The sequence below is a fragment of the Mercenaria mercenaria genome, unplaced genomic scaffold (assembly GCF_021730395.1).
Source record: "Mercenaria mercenaria strain notata unplaced genomic scaffold, MADL_Memer_1 contig_1078, whole genome shotgun sequence".
NCBI classification, from domain to species: Eukaryota; Metazoa; Mollusca; class Bivalvia; order Venerida; family Veneridae; genus Mercenaria; species Mercenaria mercenaria.
The window spans coordinates 30,642-36,830 of record NW_026459049.1 but is presented as its reverse complement, the minus strand read 5'-3'; positions in this window follow the sequence as shown (position 1 = coordinate 36,830).

The following is a 6,189-nucleotide window of genomic DNA, read 5'->3' as shown; positions in this document are numbered from 1 at the left end:
ATAATTCTAAGCAAAAAGGGGACATAATTCATAAAATATTGGTGCAAGAGTTATGCACCTTGTGTCATAAGATGTGAGTGATGATGTGGAACAACTACTTCAAGTTTGAATCAAATGCATTTCGTAATAACTGAGATATAGTGAAAATGCATCAAAATTAACCTTAAATTCTAAGTAAAAGGGGGCATAATTCATGAAAAATTGGTGCCAGAGTTATGCACCTTGTGTCATATGATGTGGGTGATAAGGTGGAACAACTATTTTAAGTTTGAATCAAATCCATTTAGTAACAACTGAGATAGAGTGAAAGTGTATCAAAACTTTAACCTGAAATTCTAAGTAAAAAGGGAGGATAATTCATGAAATATTGGTGCAAGAGTTATGGCCCATGTGTCATATGATGTGAGTGATGATGTTGAACAACTATTTTAAGTTTGAATCAAATCCATTTTGTAATAACTGAGACAGTGAAAGTGCATCAAAACTTTAACATGAAATTCTAAGTAAAAAGGGGGGTGGGGAGGCGTAATTCATTAAATATTAAGACAGTGAAAATACATCAAAATTAACCTTAAATTCTAAGTAAAAGGGGGCATAATTCATGAAAAATTGGTACCGGAGTTATGGGCCTTGTGTCATATGATGTGGGAGATGATGTGGAACAACTACTTTCAGTTTGAATCAAATCCATTTAGGAATAACTGAGATAGAGTGAAAGTGCATCAAAACTTCAACCTGAAAGTCTAAGTAAAAAGGGGGGATAATTCATGAAATATTGGTGTGAGAGATATGGCCCTTGTGCCATATGATGTGAGTGATGATGAGGAATAACTATTTTAAGTTTAAAGCAAATCCATCAAGTAATTACAGAGATAAGGAGAAAAAAGAGAAAGTGTAAAAAAACTTTAACCAAGGTGGGGTCGCGGAAAGACGCCGAAGCCGGGTTGAGTAGGATAGCTCTCCATATACTTCATATAGTCGAGCTAAAAACGTATCTTTTCCGAGTGTCCTGGATGCTTTGCATATAAAAGAACTTGGGTGGCCTCTGCCCCATATGTAAATACCTACAACTACCTGGTACTAACATTCTGAACTTATCCATACAGATCTATTACTTGTGACAACTATAAATATATAATCTTGAATACACACAAATGAAGGTACATGTACATGTACTTATGGTTCATATAAGCTCATTCCCAAAATCCAAGTGAGTGATTGACTCCTTAACAATATTTCACAACTGATATAAGTATAAGGTTATTTCTCTCTTTAAGTCCATCCAATATACTTATCTATAGGAGGATATCAAACATCAGAGCTTAACTATGATGTCTTTTTCAAATTATTCCTTCTTTCTGTTATAAAGAAGTCACCTCTTCATGGAGCTCCATGCTCTGATCTATGAGAGATTCTCCCAGCATGCTCTTGATTTCCTCCCTCTCATGATCTGGTACATACTGTTTCACCAGTTTCCATGGTGATATTGGAGGCTGGTATGCCTGAAGATCAAATGGAGGGGATTCCATAGTTTGTACCATTCTTCCACTTCCAAAACGCTGTAAGTGAGAGATTTTTGGTCAGTCAACTTCTCATCACATTGACGATCCCCGGGAGCTGCAGTTATATAAAACGAACAACTCGGATACTACTGCTTAATTTCTAGATTTACATCTCTCTTTTTACGACAAGTTTATACATATCAAAATTTATGACAAGAGGGATGATTTTAATTTCAGTAATGTAAATTTCCCCCATTTGGATGTATTCCAGGCTATGAGATATATATTTCTCAGTTAATTCGGTTTGCAAGAGCGTGTAGTCATGTTGAGGATTTCAATGAACGTAACCAATATATAACAAATAAGCTTCTTCAGCAGGGCTATCGTTATAATAAATTACGTAAATACTTTGCTAAACTTTACTATCGTAATTCAGATTTGGTTTCTTTGAAATACAATAGCAATTTAAAGACACTTCTGCGAGAAGGTATATCAAAACCCATTTTTTATGGGGATGTGGTTTACAAAATTCGTAAGATTTTGGGTCATGGCAATTTTCCAATTGTATTTAGTAAAGTCATTAAACGTTTTATTAAAAGATGTTGTGACCCAACTGTTTGAGACACACCGCATGTTTGGTGTTCAGCCCTTTTACAGTTGGACGCTACGCTTTCCTCTTTGCGTAAATAGCGCCAAAATTTCTTAGTCAAAATTTTATAAAATTTAATATATTAAACAAAGACAGAAGGTTTATATTACAATAATCTGGTAAAACGAAACCAATAGTACGACTTTTCATTCAACAGGAAAGCAAATTCAGTGCCAAAGGTGGATTTTCCAAAAAAAATCTAATCTCTCAAGCTTCAGAAATACCAAAGATCAATTATGACCTTGACGCCAATTCATAAACCCGGAAGCATGTTGAAAACCAGTGCTATCACCAGAATATTGAAGATTTTTGTTATTCTGTGTTTCATACAAGCATGTACAGGCGAAAATGATGTTGTAACATCGCCCCCACAATCATATAAAAATGATCAGGTACCAATATTGAACGGGCAGATTGAATTGAACTGGCAAATTTGTACTATTGAAAAGTTTGTGCTGAGGCATAAAAATGAGAACCTAATATCATTTCTTCTTTCGTCAGACCTGGATACTGACAATGCTTTAATAGCTTTGTATCATTTAAAACACAACAGAAAAATGACTAGTAGACCAGAGATTAGATGTTCTCAAAACATTCATCAAATTTTTATATTATAATGTTATTAATCAAGCAATTTCATATTGGCCTAGTTATTTGTCCTCGGGCAGTCGTATTGCCTCGGGCCAATACGACTGCCCGAGGACAAATAACTAGGCCAATATGACATTGCTTGATTAATGATATTATTATTATTCAACTTCCGACTGTTGGTGGTAACAGTATAAGAACTCTGTGAGATACCTTATTGCAGCTATGCGCGTTCAGGTGAAAAAACTTGACAAGTTGTTCAGACTTATTTTAGAAAACATAATCATTTTAGCCGGTAAAACAGAATGACTTGTATGTAGGTACTTGAGAATAATTTTGAGAGATATTTTTGATGTGACATAATCAAGAGTAACTAGAACTTACCTTATTTTTGAATTCCTATTTATTTTCTTTAGTGAGTTATCTTAGCATTTGAACTGTGATAAAAACTTCTTTAAAAGTCATTTCCTTTTTGGCTGCAGGCAACGAGACACAAAATTGTACACATATGTGTTGATCAAGATAAAAGAACCAACCAAGAACAAATTATACACTCCCATGCCTCGTTTAATTCTTATCCGAAATTGTTTGCAGTTCACAACTGACACTCTTGTTCGCCAATTTATTCATCCATTTTCCAGCATTTGAATCGCTATTTATCATTGCACAAATATTCCACACTATCAAAATGTCTGTTAAAGATAAGCCTCATCCTTTTAATTAATCTGAGTTTCCGTATTTTTACATTATTTTCCTTGTACCAGAATTTCTGACAGGAAACACTTGCATTTTACACAATACCGAATAAGCGAAAGTATCGTTGTAATCTTTGGAGAGGTACATCCCGCTCAATCATACTTGGTTATTACATGAACATGTAAGATGATTTTTTGTCAAAATTTAAAAAAAATGTAATCTATAACTCTGATGTAAAACAAAATTAAAATGTAACGGAAGTGACTTCTCCGTATTAGCCCTCTCTTTTGAACCAATCAAAATGCTTGAATTCCGTTTTGGCCCTGTTTTTCTCGTATTGGCCCTGTTTTTCTCATATTGGCTCAGTTGGTTTTGTATTAGCTCTGTCTGTTTCATATGATGTTTGCAATTGATCTTATACAGTGTGTTATATTGTAAAGTTGAATAATAATGATTCCTATTAGTGGTGACATCTCCCTAAATCCAGGGCAAATAAAGTATCCTTGTGGAAACTGTTGCAAACCAGTTGCAAAAATACACCGAGCAGTGTACTGTGAAGCCTGCTACAAATGGTGGCATATGGTGCTAATATTACTACATCCGAATATAACTTAATAAGCAACTCTGATGAGCCATGGCTATGTCCAGCATGCAACTTCTTTAATTTTTCAGATTCCTTTTTAACAACTCTTTGGAATCAGAACATTCTTCATTTATTGACCTTACGTATTCATCTTCTTCAAGAGAAAATTCACAAACATCTGTTTTCCATGAACTGTGGGAAGTGAGAACTAAACATCCTAAAATATTTATTCTGGCACATTTGAACATTAATAGCTTAATATCAAAATTTCTAGAAATATCTGAGATCTTAAATTATATGATAGTAGACTTGTTATTTCTTTCAGCGACGAACTGGACAACACTTCTTGATGCTACTGTAAGTGTGCCAGGCTACAAACTGGAGAGACGCGATAGAAATATAAATGGTGGTGGTTTATTAGCATATACCAAAAGTGACATTCCATCAAGGAGAAAGAAAGATTTAGAATCAGATCACTTAGAAAATATTGTTATAGAGGTAAACTTGAACTAAACAAAATGGTGTTTTCTAAATGTCTATAGACCTCCAAATCAAAATGATGAATTTTTCTTTGATCATCTTACCAAAACACTGGATAAATGTATAAATTTTTATGACCATTATGCAGTCGTGGGTTAACCTAAACTGTGACTTATTGTCAGAAACCAAAAGAAGAAATATCTCAGATTTTTGTGAACGTTTTTGTCTAAACAATATTATTAAGGAGGCTACCTGTTTCACAAAAAATTCAGTCCCTCTCTTTTAGATGTATTTTTAACAAATTCCAAATCTTTATGTATAAAAACATAAAACTTTGCAACAGGACTCAGTGACTGCCACAACATGATTAGTACTGTAATCAATAATACAATTCCAACATTTGAAAAACAAACAAAAAATCATATAGGAGTTTCAAAAATTTTACATTCATACTTGTCCCAATGTTTTAGTGTTGTCTGACTTAAAAAATGTTTCATTTATATAACAACGTTTGTTACAAATCTGTATAGATGCCTGTATTTTAATTTTTTTAAAGATTACACTCAACAAAATTCCTAATCGGTCAGTTTTTAATGTATTACTATTTTGTTAATAATGTATGTATTTACACGCAATTTCACATACCGACATTTAAATAGGTTCTGCAGCTAATTATTGATTCATTTTTTGACCGACTCACCCCAAAGTAACTGAGTCGATCAAAAATAAATTAATAATTAGCTGTAGTACCTATTCAAATGTCGGCATGTGAAATTTCGTGTAAATACATGCATTATTAACAAAATAGTGATACAAATATAAACTGACCGATTAAGAATTTTGTTGAGTGTACTCCAGTCCTATGCCTACGGCCACTTAATAGACACCGTCGTTTATATGATTGAAAAATTGTTTCAAAAGACGTTAAACCCGAACACACACAAGCACACAAACACACACACACACACACACACACTTAATCTAACCAGTGTTTGTGTAAAATTTCTTGCTTGTCTTCATGTAACTTACAATTTTTGCTTATAACCCGGAGGTAGAAAATGAATAATTTAGACACGATGTCTTCAAATTATCCCTTTGGGTGCGTTCTTCAAAAAACGCAAGTTATAAGTTATATATGTTGTTTCCCTACAATTAATCATAGTTGACATAAATAAAGTGATACAATAACACTAATCATGGAATAATTTATCTTTTTTATCAAAAATAGAAAGTATCACCAACTTCAAATAATGCGCATTTTCAAACAGAATTTTATTACAACTGTAGAACAATATTTCGCCTATTAGTAAATATTCGAGGGTCTTTCATGGGCTGATACTTTGACTTTACAAATGTTATTGGTATCTGGTACCAATTTGCCAAATGTAAAACTGTTAAAACGCGTTTCGCTCTGATCATTTCTGTAAAAGAGGGATGGCATCTCGGTCCTTGTAAGCGACTATAGTCTACAGGCCTCAATGGTTGTGTGTTTAAGATCCATCACTTGCTCCTTACCGTTGTGCGTTTGAAGCCCGTTTGGAGTGAATAAGTTTTTGATGTGAAGAATCCATCCAGTTGCATTAAGAAAGATCTATGGTTCTTCCAAGGTGCAAGCCCGTACTTAAAAAATGTCCAAAGGTCATTTTGGATTCTCCTCTTTTATCAAAGCTGAAATGTTGCCATATATTCAA